General features: G+C 46.0%; 1 long non-coding RNA gene across 2 annotated transcripts in view; it reads right to left on the bottom strand.

Moving 5' to 3' along the window:
* Positions 1-3,949: 3,949 nt before the first annotated feature.
* The window catches only part of LOC121280346, a 36,512-nt gene continuing 21,329 nt past the window's right edge, over positions 3,950-19,132 (bottom strand). For both annotated transcript variants that reach the window (XR_005943601.1, XR_005943602.1), the window contains exons 5-7: positions 10,838-10,993; positions 4,770-5,793; positions 3,950-4,549 (exon numbers count right to left, since the gene is read on the bottom strand). This is a non-coding gene — a long non-coding RNA (uncharacterized LOC121280346). The remainder of the gene's footprint in view (positions 4,550-4,769; positions 5,794-10,837; positions 10,994-19,132) is intronic.

Consider the following 19,132-nt stretch of genomic DNA (forward strand, 5'->3'; position numbering starts at 1 on the left):
AGCTCAGTCTTTGCCTGCGGTGGCCGATGACTACTGCATGTATACTCACTGGCTTGTTGGGAGACGCTGATCTCACCTTCCGCACAGGAACGGCCCCTGTCCTCACCAGCCAGCTCTGCTGACTGCTCCTCCAATGGGGTGAGTGACCTCAATTCTGACATCCCCACTCAGGTCTGGGATCTCTCCCTCTTGTGCTCTGCATAAAGACAGATGAATAGACTGTAAGCACCACGGATGAAGGAGAAAATCATAAACATGCATGCCTGCTATGTGTGTTGAGTGTCCGTTAGTAAAGGCTGATGACATGACTTGTGCAGAATGGCATAGGAGAGAATGATGTTAAAGTGTGTGGGGGACAATCAGCGCTAATGACCTTTGTGTTGGTAGTGTGTGAGATCCCTGTGGTCTGTGACACTGATGGCCAGATGGCCTTATTAGAGTTGGGAGTGGGGAGAAGGTTGACTTTCCCTGGGAGAGCAGGTAAGATAATTCATCCTGTCGAGTAGCTCCTTTACACATTTTCCCTGATTCTTTATATTTGAGGTTTACTTTGTTGGAGATAGTGGGTCAGCTTTTACTGTGGTGGAGATGGTGGACCAGCTTTTACTATGATGGAGATGGTGGACTAGCTTTTACTGCGATGGAGATGATGGACCAACTTTTACTGTGGTGGAGGTGTTGGACCAGCTTTTACTGTGATGGAGATGGTGGACCAGCTTTTACTGTGATGGAGGTGATGGACCAGCTTTTACTGTGATGGAGGTGATGGACCAGCTTTTACTGTGACGAAGGTGGTGGACCAGCTTTTACTGTGACGGAGATGGTGGACCAGCTTTTACTGTGATGGAGGTGATGGACCAGCTTTTACTGTGATGGAGGTGGTGGACCAGCTTTTACTGTGATGGAGATGGTGGACCAGCTTTTACTGTGATGGAAATGGTGGACCAGCTTTTACTGTGATGGAGGTGGTGGACCAGCTTTTACTGTGACGGAGGTGATGGACCAGCTCTTTCTGTGATGGAGATGGTGGACCAGCTTTTACTATGATGGAGGTGGTGGACCAGCTTTTACTGTGATGGAGGTGGTGGACCAGCTTTTACTGTGATGGAGGTGGTGGACCAGCTTTTACTGTGATGGAGGTGGTGGACCAGCTTTTACTGTGATGCAGATGGTGGACCAGCTTTTACTGTGATGGAGGTGGTGGACCAGCTTTTACTGTGATGGAGGTGGTGGACCAGCTTTTACTGCGATGGAGGTGGTGGACCAGCTTTTACTGCGATGGAGGTGGTGGACCAGCTTTTACTGCGATGGAGGTGGTGGACCAGCTTTTACTGCGATGCAGATGGTGGACCAGCTTTTACTATGATGGAGGTGGTGGACCAGCTTTTACTGTGATGGAGGTGGTGGACCAGCTTTTACTGTGATGGAGGTGGTGGACCAGCTTTTACTGTGATGGAGGTGGTGGTCCAGCTTTTACTGTGATGGAGGTGGTGGACCAGCTTTTACTGTGATGCAGATGGTGGACCAGCTTTTACTATGATGGAGGTGGTGGACCAGCTTTTACTGTGATGGAGGTGGTGGACCAGCTTTTACTGTGATGGAGGTGGTGGACCAGCTTTTACTGTGATGGAGGTGGTGGCCCAGCTTTTACTGTGATGGAGATGGTGGACCAGCTTTTATTATGATGGAGGTGGTGGACCAGATTTTACTGTGACGGAGGTGGTGGCCCAGCTTTTACTGTGATGGAGATGGTGGACCAGCTTTTACTGTGATGGAGGTGGTGGCCCAGCTTTTACTGTGATGGAGATGGTGGCCCAGCTTTTACTGTGATGGAGATGGTGGACCAGCTTTTACTGTGATGCAGATGGTGGACCAGCTTTTACTGTGATGGAGATGGTGGACTAGCTTTTACTGTGATGCAGATGGTGGACGAGCTTTTACTGTGATGGAAATGATGGACCAGCTTTTACTGTGATGGAGGTGGCGGACCAGCTTTTATTGTGATGGAGATGGTGGCCCAGCTTTTATTGTGAAGGAGGTGGTGGTAGGGCAGCTTTACTTTTAAGTTGTAGACCATATGTTTAAAGCTTAACAAGAGAGAGAACATAATTAGAGCTAATGATGAAAAATTAAATAGAACAAATAAAAGAACCAAGTGTAGGGGAACATATAGGCAATAGCAATCTTCAAAATAAGGTTTAAAATAAAGATCGAGAAAGATAAAGACCTAAATAATAAAAACAGAAAATGCTGGAAATGCTCAGCAGGTCTGGCAGCGTCTATGGAGAAACCTGTGGAGTTAATGTGTCCGGTAGTGATCACGATAGGACACGTTGGGCGGAATTTTAAGACCCCATAACAGCAGGAGCAGGGCCATAAAATATGCCGATACGTTCAAAAGTCCATCGACTTCAGCAGGACCGTAAAATTCTGCCTAAACTGTTTCTCCCCCAATAGATTCTGCCAGACCTGCTGAACATTTCCAGCTTTTTCATATTTTTATTTCAGATTTCCAGCATCTGCAGTATTTTGCTTTTGGACCAAAGTAATAAATTGGAAAAAGGCTCATTTTAAGGAGATGAAAGTGTAACGAGGAAAAAGTAAACAAATAATTTACTGATGAAGAGCAAGGGAAAACATGGTTATAAAGAGAGTCCGGGGGAAAGATATTGCACTAAAAAAGAACAAGCCTTTATAAAGTATAGTGTTAAGTTTGTATTGCTGGTTTTTAATATTCTTTTGTTTTATATGTACAGTATAGTTTGTTTTTGTTTAAAAAAAAGAACAAACCAGCCAGTAATGACGCTGTCTTGCTCAATAAAGAAATAAGGTCGAATTGGAACTAAAAAAAAGTGTTACAATTCACTCTGAGATCAACAAACAAAGGAACTGAAATCACCAAACAACCACAACAAAAAAATTGATAAACAAGATTTCACCTTTTCTGTATTTTAACTGTCAAATCAAAGTCAATATGAATTATACATTACACAGTGGATATAGCAAATTTAGATCTAGCTTTATTCAAAGGCTGCCTGCTTGTAATCCATGATAAATGTTCTGGTGCAATTATATCGACTGTGAGCTCACGTTGGCTCAGTCCAATACATCCAAAGAACAGGAGAGGACATGAAACTCCGACCATCCCAAACTCCAAAGGCACAAAATGTCGAATGCCCCCATTATTACCACCCAGGCAAATCTCCAAAAATGGCGCTTGGCTCCCACCCAAAAAGGTTTCCCAATCCAGTAGAATTAACAACTGCAGACGAGTGTCCATGTCCACACAAAATGCAGGCATCCCAAACAAACTAAGATAAAAGCAAAATAATGCAGATGCTGGAAATCTGAAATATAAACAGAAAATGCTGGAAAAACTCAGCAGGCCTGGCAGCATCTGTAGAAAGAGAAATAAGGTTAGCGTTTTGAGTCTGACTGTCATACAGACTCAAAACTTTAACTCTGTTTGTCCCTCTCCACAGATGCTGACAGACCTGCTGAGTTTTTCCGCATTTTCTGTTTTTATCCCAAATAAACTGAATTTCACTGGCAGATATTCTGATGATGATGGCTTTTCTTCAAATATAATTGATGAAGAGTAAAGTCTCCACCATAGTTTCTGAGTGCAATCAGGATATGTTAGAGGGCCCACTGCCTCTTTATTTTTAAAAAATTATTTATTGAAAAAAGTTGTAAGATTTATTGCAATATGTTCCAGTTTTTCATCCATCCAAAATAAGGTATCAGGAGGCAAGGTAGAAGGACCTTCATTTACAATCAAATGTGTCTCTTTTGATCTCCATCATATCTTTTGAATCTGAATTCCCCTAATTCAACTTGTGAAAGGGAACTATATATCAGACCCACCTTGGATGAAGGAAGGCCTTGCGCAATGGGCGCAATGATGTTTGCAATTTTGAAAAACTATTGAAGAAGTTGAGACACGAGCTAAGTTTCAAACTTTTATTGGAAAGACACCAATTAAACAATACGTAAATAAACACTCTCCTTACAAAATTTAAATGCGTCCACATCTCCAGAAAATGTTTCCTGTTTAGGTCTTGAATTTTATCAGAGATGTAATTTATTCATCTTCTTCAGCTCTTTGGTGACATCCTCTGAACTTAGCCCCTGGGTACAAAGGTGGCACGTGAAGCATGCTGGTGGGCAGCGATGACAAAGGTTTAACCAAGGGATTATTTATAAGCCTTTGGTCACAACACTAAATGGACACCAATGGCAGGCAAGTGAGAGAGGTACAAAAGTAGATCAGAGTCACAGGACAAAGAAGGTAACAACAATTTACATCAAGGTGTGTGTTTGAGTGGATCCCTTTCGCAACATTCAGCTTTACTGGTGACCGTGTTGATTTTGCAACACCCTCACTGCTCACAGACCATGGCATGCTCTGTCACAGCCAGACCTCTCATGGAACATCTGAGCCTCAGACAACAACAGCCAGTCACTTAATGAGTAAGGAATTAGTCCTCTGGCCATGGACTGAATCCCACAGTCACTCTGGGATCTTGATCCCATCCAGCAACCGAACCTGTAAAGGAAATCAAGGACAGATCAGTATCACACATCTAAAAAAAACTAGGAAAATATCACTTCATTAAGGTTCATTGCTTGGCACTATTTAAATACTGCAGTCAGTGCTGTCATATTGATCTACTTCTACATGCAGTTGTTATGAAAGGCCACAAGTCATGCAGCATTTGGGTGATGCACTGAGAATCATTTAAGATTAATTACCCTTCCATTAATACCTTGCCACAGCCAGGTCCATGGCTGTGTCTCCAAAGCACTTGGGGGGGAGGTGACTCTGCCTTGACGTTGTTGGGGCTCCTGCAGCTCTTGAACTTCAATGATGGAGAATAGTTTGCGCCATTCCAGGATGCTACTGAACCAATGCAAATTTTACACTTGATGCTGCTTTAGCTACAGAAAGGGATGTAAGTGATTATAAAATTCCTGACTCTAACAGTGCATTTTCAAGCTTTAAGTTCTGCACCTTGAGCACCTCCACCCTCTGATGAAATTTCTTCCCCCAGGTGTGCAACTTTCTACCACAGCTTCAAGATCTTCCTCTCCCTCTTTTGCAGCTGTGATTGGGTGGGGCTGGAGGGGTGTTCAGGTACCTCCTGTTGCTCAGCGCGAACATCGGCTTTTCAGTCTTATTGCCCTTGACCCTTTGCAAGGGCCTCTCATTCAGGATGACCTCGAGCTGATTCTTTGGGTTCTCCTTCACTACAGCAGCCTTCTTCTTCTAGAGCAGAGAAATAGGAATTTAAAAAATGTGAAGTCACAGCCATCAGATGGTTTCATTTTAACTGTCGAAGATAATTTGCAAATGAGAATCAAGAGAGCACATACTCTGGACGCATATGCAGTCTCCAGCCTCCTCATCACTCTGCAGTTCTGTGCAGGGGATGTTGTCTCCACTACAGTGGTCTTCCTCAACACTGGTGTATCTTCAGCAGCCTTATTCTCAAGCTAAAACTATGAAACCACAGGAGAATCGAATTACATCGCCCAAGGTTCAGCAGATTTACTGAAGTAGTATTCCCTTCCGTTGGAAGTACATGTAGTTTTTGGGATTTCATTATGAAGAAGTTTTACTATTATCGGTTTCTTCAGCTTTGAACAGTAGTCCTCAAGAAGCAGTTAAGCACGCTGGGTGTCTTGTTTTTCACCGGCATTTTTCTCAAAGTCCGGCATTTGATTTTTGTCAGCACTGATGTTCTCCAATTCTTGGGATGCTGACAGCAGACACCGCTTGTTTGCAGGTTCCTAGGAGAGCAAGAATAAAACAGAAATCAACTTAAATTCAGTTTTACAGAATTCATTTCACATTCACCAATCCAATCGTTCAGGAGATTTCCAACCAAGTATGCTTTCAATGTAAGAGCAAAGACATATTTAAAAATTTGACCATCCCTTCTGGGTAAGAATCTTCTTGGCTTTGAGATTTACCTGCCACCATAAGAACCTGAGCTTCGTAAACATATTGGTCTGTGGCCAATGGCACTCCTCCCTGGTGACTGGTAGTCCGAAGATTGACTCTGAGATCCACTGAGCCTTGTAGACTTTGCCTGCCTTATGCTTTTAGGGATTAAAGTTCTTGAAATCTCTGCCAATATCTATATCCAGGGGTGTGGGTGTGGGCACGAGAGAAGAGGGCAGTGGCGTGTGGGCAGCCAGAGAGGGGGAAGTGGGGTTGGATGGGCGGCCAGAGTGGGGGAGGATGGGGAAGAGAGAGAGGGTGGACAGCATAAAGGGGTAGAGGCCAGAGAGGGGAGGTGTGCCAGAGAGATGGGGAAGGGGTCCACGCCAAAGAAGAGGGCACATTGCCAGAGAAGGGGATGGTGGGGAGGGGTGGTGTTGGGGGGGTGGGTGTGGGGGTGGTGGTGCCAGAGAATGTGGCACAAGAGCAGAGATGGGGGGTTGCCAGAGAGTGGAGGACTGGAGAGGGGTGTGTGGGTGGCTGGGGGGCAGAGGGGCTAGAGGGTGGTGAGGAGAGGTAGTGGAGGGTGAGGAAGGAGTGGCAGGGGGTGAGGAGGGGGAGGAGACAGGTGGCCTAGAGGGGGGCTGAAATGGGTAGGGTGAGGAATCCTCACTTTGATGGGCACCATCATTACACTCAGCTGAGTGCTGCATGTTAAAACTTATAGTTATCTTTTAATTGATTGAAAACGCCCCAGGCCCCTCTCTGCAGCTCCCCCACAGGCCACCCTCTGTCTCCCAGTTCTTCTGCCCCATCCCCAGCTTGGCCCGGTACTGCTAGCCTGCTGCTTCAGCCCCATAGGCCAGCTCTTTCCCCTCTTCAGCAGTCGCCAGGTCTCAGCTCAGCATCGCTCGGCCCCATGCCAGGTCACCCTTCACCCTGCCCTCTTTCTTTGCGACAGACTTCACTCCCCAGGTTGAGGGGGGTGTTGGTGGGGGCAAGGGTTAGTGAGAATGAGTGAGTGATTCCATACCCCATGATGCTTGGTGATGTGTGAGAACTTTGATTGTAACATACCAAGTGTTCCCATAGGGGGCAATGGGCATGTTCACAAACATGTATCTTTAGGAGTATAAGCAGGAATAGGCCATTTAGCCCTTCGAGCCAGCTCAGACATTCAATAAGATCATGGCTGATCTGGTTATGGTCTCAACTCCTCTTTCCTGTCTGTCCCTTCTTAATCCTTGACTCCTTGTCTATAAAAATCTATCTAACTCTGCCTTGGATAAATTCACTAACCCAGCCTCCACTGCTTTCTGGGGAAGAGAATTCCACATGAGCACCCTCAAAAAATTTCTCCTCAATCTCTGTCTCATCTCTATTCTTAAACTGTGCCCCCCGAAGTTCAGGCGGGTTAATCTGGGGGGGGACTGTAAAATTAACCCCATGGTCTCTAAATGCTGGGTAGACATCCAGTGGAAGATTCTTGACTGGACACTTTGGCACATAACAACAGGGTGGCTGTCACTTCTGCCTGTGATTGAACAAGTAGTATGAAGCTGGGCCAGCACTGAAGGCGTAGTTCTTATCAGAGGGGAAAGAAGAATGTGTGGGAAGCATTGAGTGAGGAAGAACACTAGTCTCTTCTTTTGTTATGTTTACGCAGCCTGTGCAACTTTCAGGGCATCACACAGGCGCAATGGGCAGGCGGTATCGAAAACCTCATCCACGGGTGGGATAAGATGGGTGAGTGGGCTCACCATTGTGAGTTGTTTGTACTTTAGCTTATAAGTTGCTGCTGTTGCTTGTGTGAACAGGACATATTCATTTCGCTTCAGAGCTGCTTTGACAGAAATAAGAGGCTTCAGTTCAGGACTCTGGAGGAGTCATACCACTTGGGTCCTTCCAGGTATCAGACAGCTTTCCCTTACCCTGGGAATAGGGATTGTGGTCTCTGCCAGAGGCACCTCCTCCTCCTCTGAGGAAGAGAGGGCCAGAAGGGGGAGGAGGCCAGATGTCCATATTCAGCCTCCAGGGGAGCTACCTCTGGGAGGACAGGCGCAGGCACAAGGGGCACAGGGCCAACAGGAAGTCCAAGGTGGAAGGGGCTGCAGAAAATGCCACTATCCTGCTGCCAGGATTTACAGGTGGCGAAGCAGCTACCTCAATATGTCTGAGGTGCAGTGCCAAAGGAGGCTTCACCTCTCAAGGGAGACAGTGACCTCCATTTGTCAGATAATCAGCCCTGAGATCAACTCGGACTGTGTGGGTGGACACCCCAGGCCAGTGGCACTGAAGGTCACAGTGTCCCTCAACTTCCATGCCTCCGGCTCTTTCCAGGGGTTGGTGGGTGATCTTTGTGGAGCCTCCCAATCAGCTGTCCACAGTTGTGTCAAGCTGGTGACAGACACTCTGTTCAGGTTTGCATTGACTTTCACTTTCACTGGACGAGGCAAGCCAGGCAGAGCGAGCCAGAGGCTTTGCAGCAATTGCTGCGTTCCCCTGCATCCAGGGTGCAATCGACTGCACACATGTGGCCCTCAAGGTGCCAGTGGGTGAGCCCGGTGCCTTCGTCAACAGGAAGGGCTTCCACTCCATGAACATGCAGATAGTGTGTGATCATGCGATGCAGATTCTGCAAGTCTGTGCAAGGTATCCAGGCAGCTCCCATGATGCTTACATCCTCAGACACTCCCAGGTGCCGAGGCTCTTCAGTGTTCCAGCCCGGCTGGATGAATGGCTGCTGGGCAACAAGGTATATCCCCTCAAATGGTGGCTCATGACGCCTCTCTGCCATCCAAGAAAGAGACCAAGCAGCGCTACGATAGGAGCCGCGCCTCCACAAGGGCTGTGGTAGAGAGAACCATCAGTTTTCTCAAGATGCGCTTTCGAAGCCTGGACCATTCATGGGGCACACTCCTGTACCCCCAGATTGTGTGTCGCTGATAGTGTTTGCATGCTGCGCTCTCCACAATCTGGCGCTGGAAAGGGGGGACGCAGTGGAGGAAGAAGATGTTGACACAGCTGCTCTGGCAGCAGACAATGAGTCCAGTAGTGAGTCCGAGGACAAGCACAGTCAGGAGAAAGCTGAGGGGATAGACGCTGACCCGGGCAACCTCCAGGGAGGCAGGGATACCTGGGAGGCTTTGATCCAACAGTCCTTCAGCTAGGCTACCAAAGATGAACCACCACCACATGCCAGGACTGCAGGCTCCATACTCGATACCTGACTGGAACATTTGCCTAGTGAACAACATGCACTATGTGCCATTTCAATAAAATTCAATGACAAACAAGTCACTCATAACATCATGGGTTACCCTGCACCTACAGGACTAATGAAGCACCCAGAGGCTTGTTAAACACAAATACATTTACTGTTGTGGTGCCTGGCATACATAAAATAAATTAAGTGGAAAGGTATTATCCATCACACCAAATAATATTTAATGTAAAATTGGGGGAAGAAAATATCACCAGTGATAAGCCCATGCCCATGCCCTACCATCCATTCTTAATTAGCACATTCGTTTAGATAATATCACCAACTTCGACACCTATGTGTTCTTTTGTTCTGTTGTCTGTGACATCTTTTGATGATTTGCTTCTATCACTGCTTGTTTGTCCCTACAACCACACCATCCCCCTCCACTTCTCTCCCCGCGCCCCCCCACCTTAAACCAGCTTATATTTCACCCCTTCCTTGGATTCACCTAGTTCTGTCGAAGGGTCATGAGGACTCGAAACGACAACTCTTTTCTTCTCCGCCGATGCTGCCAGACCTGCTGAGTTTTTCCAGGTAATTCTGTTTTTGTCATGCTGTGCTTAAGGTGCTTTAAGTTTTAGTTTGCGGGTGCTATGTCTAGGTGCTCCCCCCTTGCTGGCACTGGCATTGGAGATAGCCTGCTCACTCCGCTGTCCTGTTGACCTCGCGACCTTGGCGGACGTCCTCTGACCAGTGGAGCCTGTGCTGGCCCCACCTGGGAGGGAGCAGCCAGTGTCACATCTGGCATCTCCCCAGTTGCTGCAGCCTCATCGGATGCCACGGTCACTGGCAGAGGTGCTGCTGCCGTCATCTGGAGTGCCCTGACAGGAGCCTACAGAGACTGTATGCTAACATCAGGTCACCTTGGGCCTCCCTGTTCACCATTGATGGATGGGCACCGAGCTGGGACACTGGGTGCCCAATCCATCTCCCACACTGACAGTGACCACCTGAGGTCATTGCTGGTGTGAGGTCTTACAGGTCCGGGCACATCCCTAGGAAGCTCTGATTCAGCTCCTGGAGGAGCCTTTCCATGAGAGTCGCCACTCTCTCCATGGAGGAGGCATTGTGCTTGGCCATGAGGGTCATTGCATTGCTCACGCTCCACATGGACTCCTCTATCACGGAGACCATGGCAAGCATTCCCTTGTATCTCCACTGGATCCTCGTGCACACCCTGCAGGACTTCCAGCATCTGCTGTCTCAGGGACAACTCCAGAGGCACATTATCAGCCACCGACTGAGTATGTTCCTGGTCTCCAGCAGTCCTCCAACTGCCAGCGGCCTGGGCACTCTCTGCCTCCACCTGCACCTCAGGCAAGTGTGAAGTGCCCTCACTGCTGTGCACCAAGATACTCTCTATGGTCCCTGTCCTCTGGGGTCAGCAATGGACCTTCAGGCTCCTCAGCCCGACAGGCTTCTGGTGAGCCTGAAAGGAAGAATAAGGACATATCATTAGTTGAAGTCATTACGCTGTTACTGTACATGCCTGGCACCGGGATCAGGGTGCCCTCATCTTTCCATTATCAATGGGGATTCCATGTTCGAAGCTCACATCAGTAAAGAGACTACAGTGGAATGGTTGCTATTACAGACATTCTGGCCTCAGTGCACTGCACTCTTACCTCCCTATGGCACCCCAACCTCACTGCAGCTGATTGACCTTGGCGGATGGTGCCTCTCCAGCTCTAGGGACTCTTGCTTATATCTACTCAGGATTAGAAGACGGGCTGGTCCTCCGCCAGTCCGCAATATCTCGGCATTGTTCTGGGATGTCTTCCCTGAAAGAACAGAAGAGCATTGATTAGTCCACCCTGTACCTGCATTGCCATTGCAGCCTGGCCAACCCCACCTGAGGAACACCTTGCAGGGCTCAGCTGATTTGTGACCCTGGAGTCTCAAGACACTCATTCCAAACAGCCAGGGCTCACCCCCTTGCCCAGATGCTGCTTCATTGACATTTGCCACTCACACTCTATGAACTCTGAGGTCCAAGGGTGGTGGGCAGCTCCTAACTGCTGTGCTAAGTGACCCATGCCAACACGGTACTCACCCTTCCTGATCGCAGGAGATCATTGAACTGCTTATGGCACAGCACCCATGAGCGCCTCACCACATCATGGGAGCTCACCCTGCATGCCACCCACTCCCAGGCATTTTTGGTGAGGTGGGGGGCCTCCTCCTCCTGTCCCTGGGGACAAGGATCTCTCTCTGCGCTGCCAAATCCTCCAGGAGAGCACCAAGACACTCATCAGAAAATGCGGGGCCGACCACCCCACCGAACTGCTCTCCTGCCTGCCGTGTTTAGCACTGATGATCGCACAGAATCACACAGTGCAGAAGAGACCCTTTGGCCCATCAAGTCTGCACCGACATGTGAGAAACACCTGACCTACCTACCTAATCCCATTTACCAGCTCTTGGCCCATAGCCTTGAATGTTATGATGTGCCAAGTGCTCATCCAGGTTCTTTTTAAAGGATGTGAGGCAACCCGCCTCCACCACCCTCCTCCACCACCCTCCCAGGCAGTGCATTCCAGACCGTCACCACCCTCTGGGTAAAAAAGTTTTTCCTCACATCCCCCCAAACCTCCTGCCCCTCACCTTGAACTTATGTCCCCTTGTGACTGACCCTTCAACTAAGGGGAAGGGTTGCTTCCTATCCACCCTATCCATGCCCTTCATAATCTTGTACATCTCGATCAGGTTGCCCCTCAGTCTTCTCTGCTCCAATGAAAACAACCCAAGTCTATCCAACTTCTCTTCAGAACTTAAATGTTTCAACCCAGGCAACATCCTGGTGAATCTCCTCTGCACCCCCTCCAGTGCAATCACATCCTTCCTACAATGTGGCGAACAGAACTGCACACAGTACTCCAGCTGTGGCCTTACCAAGGTTCTATACAACTCCAAAATGACCTCCCTACTTTTGTAATCTATGCCTCGATTGATAAAGGCAAGTGTTCCATATGCCTTTTTCACCACCCCACTAACATGCCCCTCTGCTTTCAGAGATCTATGGACACATACGCCAAGGTCCCTTTGTTCCTCAGAACTTCCTAGTGTAATATCATTCATTGAATACTTCCTTGTCAAATTACTCCTTCCAAAGTGTATCACCTCACACTTTTCAGGGTTAAATTCCATCTGTCACTTATCTGCCCATTTGACCATCCCATCTATATCTTCCTGTAGCCCAAGATACCCAACCTCACTGTTAACCACCCGGCCAATTTTTGTGTCATCCACAAACTTACTAATCCTACCCCCCACATAGTCATTTATGTCGTTTATATAAATGACAAATAATAGGGGACCCAGCACAGATCCCTGTGGTACGCCACTAGACACTGGCTTCCAGTCTCCATACAAGGTTCCTCCGAGTCACTGGCAGCCGTTGCATGGCTGCTGCGGCCACTTTTGAATCGGCCGCCAGGTCACTATTGGACCTAGCGGATATTGAGCTCCCACCCCCGCCCGCCCCTTCTTGCTGTTGCCGCTGCTGCATCTTATGTTGGGCAGGCCTTCATTGGCCCACCTGTGTAAAATGGCAGTGCAAAGCTGATCGTGGGTGGCAGTCGGATTCCCAACCGCCCCCACCCATTCCCGCTGAGCCCGCCTGAAGAATATAAAATTCTGGCCACAATCTCACTTTGAAATAAGATTAGCATATGCCCTACCAGAAAATTCTGACATCGTTTTACATCACTTACGTTCAACAGCATTCGTTTGCACTCAGTTGACAGCAATTGCCCTCCAAAGCAATCATTTAACTAATATTTGATATGATTTGCACTGAGAAGCGACCATTTATACTGAAGGCCACACACAATCAAACTGCGAATCATGGCACAGGAGAGAACAAGGCCTTTAGAGCCAGCTTACATTTTCCAGTTACTACTGTCATTTTACCTATTGCATAGATACTCTCTGCAATGGCAGCCCCACCTTGATACTTGGTTGCTCAACTTCACAAGTGATTCCAGGGCCAGAATCTTTGAGTCTACGTGCGGGGGCGAGCCCCACTTGCCAATGTGTAAAATGTTGCGCGGTGACATCGGCATACCAGCAAAGAGCAGCCTTCGCATTTTTCATGAAACCTCATCCACAATGCAATAAATTTTTTAATTAAAATTCACTGTCACTTGAGGGGACATGTCTGAAATTTCTTTCAATTTAAGTTTTGAAAAACGAGATTAAACTCCCTGAGGCACAGAGCTGCCTGAGGAAGATTTCTGCGCTCTTTCGTGCACATGCACTAAAGAGTGCAGGCCCCAGCTCAGCCTACTCCCCCCGCCCGCACAGGGAGTGCTCAGTGCTTCCCGGTGTGCATTACGAGGCCCACCCACGCAAAATGGCAGTGTGCAGCTGACTGCAGGCAGCAATCGGTTGCGAGCCCGCTCCCACCCAGCCTTCACAACAGGGAGAAAATTCTCCCCCAAGTTGTTAGCTTCTTCAATCAAGAGGCAATCTCACACCAAATTCTGGAATTCTAAGCATAGAAGTAACAGCATTTTCTATCTGCATGACAGTCTATTTGCACCATGGACAGGTTTCAGTGACTTTCTATTAAGGCCTTAAAAAGAAAAACAGCTGCAAACCCAAAGTGATCCCAAAGCCTTACCAACATCAACTAAATAAAGGAGCTGGTGCACATTAATACTCACGTGTCAATCAACATACAAGGTTCCAAAAATCGCACAGTAGTGAATGCGCATCCGTCTACAGTGCAAAAGCTCAGCTTTTTCTATTCTCCACTTGCATTGCATATGAACAGCTTCAACCAAAAGGTGTTGTTGGTAGAAATCATTAGGTAGAACGCCACACAGCACATAGTCAGAGTAGTACAAAAGCAATGCTCTGCATTCATTTGCTTTCCAGTACACCACATATTGTTTGATAGATCTTGAAAGGCAAGAAATGACGCTTGGTAGCTTCATACTGATTAACCTCTGATCAACTATGTCAAACATATTTACAAATGCTGAATGTGGTTCAAATGATATTTTAGCTCAAACCAAAGCCTCAGACGCTACCTGAGAACTAGAAGGACATCATGCATATAGTCAATGGTAGTTCCTTGTATCATATCAGTTTTCCAAAGTGGAAAACCATGAATGACCCTTTATCCCTTGCACTGGCTTTCTGCCTGCTTCAGCTTCAATCGCATATTGTACGGTTTCTAACCTAAGTCGCTCATTAGTAGTGAGAAACCTTCCCAAACCAGAACAGGCCACAAGTTACCCAGAGAGAGATACAAATAATATTCAGGGTGGAAACCAAACCACAAACCAGAAAATGTGTCATGTTCATGATGCTAGCATTTGAAGGCAAATCTCAGGTTTCCCATTGAGGAAGCACCTTTATAATTGATTTCAGCTCTGCAATAATTACAGCTCACATCAGAACCAACCTTGCACAGTTCTCCGAGTGAATCGAAAAATGGCTTCATGTAGGAGCTCATGCATGGCTTTCCTCCATGAAACTAGAGCCCGTCAAGGATGATATTCTCTGGGTTCATTCGCTTAGTACTAGGTCAAAATGGTAAAAGGACAGAGTTAAAGGCTCCATATCTGAATGTGTGCACCATTTGTAACAAAATGGATGAACTGTTAGCACAGATGGAATTAAATATGTATGACCTATAGCCATTACAGAAACATGGATACAGGGCCTGGAGCCTGATTATTGAAGGGTATTTGATATTACAGTAAGATAGGAAGCTAGGAAAAGGTGATGGGTCGCTCTGTTAATTAAACATGTCATTAGTACAGAAGTGAGAGATGACCTTAGCTTGAAAGAGCAAGATGTAGAATCAGTTTTGGTAGAGATAAGAAATAGGAAAGGTAAGAGTTCATTTATGGGAGTAGTTTATGGGCATCCTAACAGTAGTTACACAGTAGGACACGGTATCCAGGAAGAAATAAATGAAGCATGTAAGAAAGGTACCACAATAATCATGGGTGACTTTAATCTACATGTAGATTGGGTGAATCAGATTGGTAAAGGCAGCCAGGAACATGAGTTCATAGAGAGTGCATTCGGGACAATTACTTAGAACAGTACATTCTAGAGCCAACCAAGGAGCAGGCTATTCCCGACTTGGTGATGATCAATCAGACAGGATTAATCAATAACTACATAGTAAAGAAACCTCTAGGTAACAGCGATCATATCGTGAATTTCATGTTCAGTTTGAAAGGAAGAAGTGAGAGTCTAAGACTAGTGTTTTAAACCTGAATAAAGGTAATTATAAGGGTATGAAAGCAGATCTAGCTAAAGTGAATTGGGAAACTTGGTTAAAAGGTAAGACAGTAGAGACAAAGTGGTAGACTTTTAAGTAGATATTTAATATTTAAGAACTCTCAGCAAAGATTTATCCCAGTGAGAAAGAGAGACTCTGAGAAGGTTACATCATCCATGGCTGAATAAGGAAGTTAAGGATAACATCAAATTGAAAGAAACACTGTAAAATTCTGCAAAGACTGGTGGTAGGTCAGAAGATTGGTCAGATTTTAAGAATCAGCAAAGAATGACTAAAAACAAACAAAGAGGGAGAAAGTGGGCCATGAGAGAAAGTTAGCTAGTAATATAAAAAGCAGATAGCAAGAGTTTCTACAAGTATTTAAATAGGAAAAAAAGAGTGACTAAACCTGTTATTGGTCCTCTAGAGAGAGAGTCTGGGGAGTTGATAATAGAAAACAAAGAAACAACAGAGGCATTGGAACAGATATTTTGTCTGTCTTCACTGCAGAAGACTTAGAAAACTTCCCAAAGATACTTGAAAATTAAGAGGTTAAAGGGAGGGAGGAACTTAAAACAATCACCATCACCAGGAAAAAGATTTTGAGAAAACTATTGGACATAATAGTTGACATGACCCTAGGACCTGATGGCCCGCATCTTAGGGTCTTAAAAGAAGTGGCTGCAGAGATAGTAGATGCATTCCAAAATCCTTTAGATTCTGGAAGGAACCCAGTGGATTGGAAAATAGCTAACACCTTTATTCAAAAAATGAGGGAGACACAAAGCAGGAAACTATAGGCCAGTTAGCTTAACATCTGTCATAGGGAAATTGCTAGAATTCTTATTAAGGAACTTATAGCAGGATACTTAGAAATCATAATTTGATCAAGCAGAGTCAACATGGCTTTGTGAAAAGGAAATAGTGTTTCACTAATTTATTAGAGTTTTTTGAGGAAGTAACAAGCAACATGGATAAAGGGGAACCAGTGGACGTGCTGTACTTGAATTTCCAGAAGGCATTTGATAAGGTGCACAAGATAACATTACATGGTGTAGGGATTAGCATGGATAAAGGATTGTTTAGCTAACAGGAAACAGAGAGTAGGGATAAATAGGTCTTTTGCAGGTTGGCAAGCTGTAACAAGTGGAGTGCTGCAGGGATCAGTGCTGGGGCCTCAAATACTTATAATCTACATCAATGATTTAGATGAAGGGACCAAATGTATGGTATCTAAATTTGCCAATGACACCAAGATAGGTAGGAAATTTAGTTGTCAAGAGGAGATAGAGAATCTGCAATGAGATATAGACAGGTTAAGCGAGTTCACTTGACCCATCCCTGGGATAAGGAGCTTATCTTATGAAGCAAGGTTGAACATGTAGGGCCTGTATCCATTGGAGTTTAGAAGAATTAAAGATGATCTTATTGAAATGTATAAGATCCTGAGGGGATTTGACAGGTTAGATTCCAGGAGGACATTTCCACTTGTGCGAGAGACTAGAATCAGGGGACGCAGTTTAAGAATAGGAGGTCTACCGTTTAAGATGGATGAGGAGGAATTTTTTCTCTGAGGGTCGTTAGTCTGTGGAATTCTCTTCCCCAGAAAACAGTGGAGATTGGGTCACTGCATTTATTCAAGGCAGAGTTAGACAGATTTTTGATAGACAAGGCAGTCAAGGGTTATGGGGGACAGATGGCAAAGTGGAGATGAGATCACAACCAGATCGGCCATGATCTTACTGAATGGCAGAGGAGGCTCGAAGAGCTAAATGGCCTACTCCTGCTTCTAGCTCCTATGTACCTATGAAAGAAATGTGATTTGGGTTGAACAAGAATCCCCTAGGCTGAAAATATCGCTGGTACAGAGCACCATAGATGTCACATAGTTGTGTTCCTCGAGATGTTTTTCCCAGCAGCGAACTTGTGCAGGAGATCCTGATGAAAGTTAGGCCTTTTGAATAGGTTCTTCAGCTGCTCTTCTAATGGGACCTCAATAAAGAATGGCAGCTGTTCACCATTTCCACACAGCTCCCTACAGCTGGCATTTGTACACTGATTAATATCATTACTGTCACCTATATACATACCACAACAATCACAAAACCTGTGAAACTTGAGGAGATTTTAGTCCAGTGAAGTGGGTTTCCTAATAATTACAGAGATGTGTTCCAAGAGTTCAAGAATGGACAGTGTAATTCAAAGCGGTGTGGCAAATCAGCCAGACATTGTCCAGAAAGTCCATGCCTGAGTGTGAAGGTTAATGTCAGCAATGCACTCTCCAACCCTGTAATGGGGGCAACTGCATAGAGAAGTGAGTCATCTTCATCAACTGTGCCATTAGTAAAACTCTCAACTGCCGGATCCGGTTCTTCCTCTAGCAAAGGAAAGTTGTCTCGCATCCCACTAGCTTCTTATTCAGTCTTGACTACTGTAAAAGAATTGGCCAAAGAGTAAGCACATGAACACATGTACATGTTAGGAAGCAATGTGCTGGTCAACAGCAGCCATGTATCTGCCAGAACAAATATTCAAGTACTCCAATGTTCATTGCAAAATGGAATCTTGTGCAGCAGAATTTCACTTAGTAGCTTCCCAACTCAAAAAAACACCGGGTTTCCAGAATATAGCAGTCTCGGTGGTATCAATAATGAATCCCAAACCTAGAATGGGGTCATTTCAATATCACAGAATGGCAGTGACACAGTCAATGCATGGCAACAGTGTCACATTTTTCCCAGAAAGATAGAGAATACTGAGCATGTTTTTCAGTGTCATTCATTCCAAAGTGTTTAAGTGAGTTGCAAGAGCCAGACCCTTTTAGTATATGTACTAGTAGCTGCCCCTTATTTGCCACTACAACTATATGTTCAAGACAAGGTGTTTTGGCTCAGCAGCAGTTATTGACAGTGTTTCAAGGCTGAACCCTCACCATCGTCAAAAACAAGCTTTTCAGCATTCATCTCTTCCCTTGGATCACACACAGTGTCCCAACTGTTTCCTTGGTGGTTCATTGAGGCGAGAAATCCAACTGCGTCTTCACAAGGGAATCCATCAGTCCGCAAGTAAAGGGCATTGTGATCCATTCATGACATCACAGTATCTTTCCAGTGCAGAAGGAGGCCATTCAGTGTATCAAGTCTGTACTGGCTCTCTGGAAAAGCATTCCACCTAGTCCCACTCCCCTGCCTTATCCCTGTAACCATGCACATTCTGTCCCTTTTCACAGAATCACAGAATTTTAACGACACAGAAGGAGACCATTCAGCCCATCGTGTCTACACCGGTCTTCAAATGAGCATTATGACTAGTGCCATTGCCCTGTCTTTTCCCTGAACCCCTGCACAATGTTTCTATTCAAATAATCATCCAAATGAAATGTTGAGATGACGCACAATGACGTCAGGATGCATGCCTGACATCATCGCACGACATTTTACACTTTGGCGCATCGGGCCTGCCCCCGCCCGCCGATAGCAATATTCTGTCCATGAGATGGCTGTACAGAGTAGAGAGGGAGAAGCAGTTCCTGCTCGTAAAAGGATCAAGAGCGAGAGGGCACAGATGCTGTCTTGAATGCCTCGATCGAACCTGCCTCCACCACACTTCCAGGCACTGCGTTCCAGACCCGAACCACTCACCTCACATTTGCTTCTTTTGCAAATCACTTTAAATC

Source organism: Carcharodon carcharias, chromosome 7 (assembly GCF_017639515.1).
Source record: "Carcharodon carcharias isolate sCarCar2 chromosome 7, sCarCar2.pri, whole genome shotgun sequence".
In the NCBI taxonomy this organism is placed as follows: Eukaryota; Metazoa; Chordata; class Chondrichthyes; order Lamniformes; family Lamnidae; genus Carcharodon; species Carcharodon carcharias.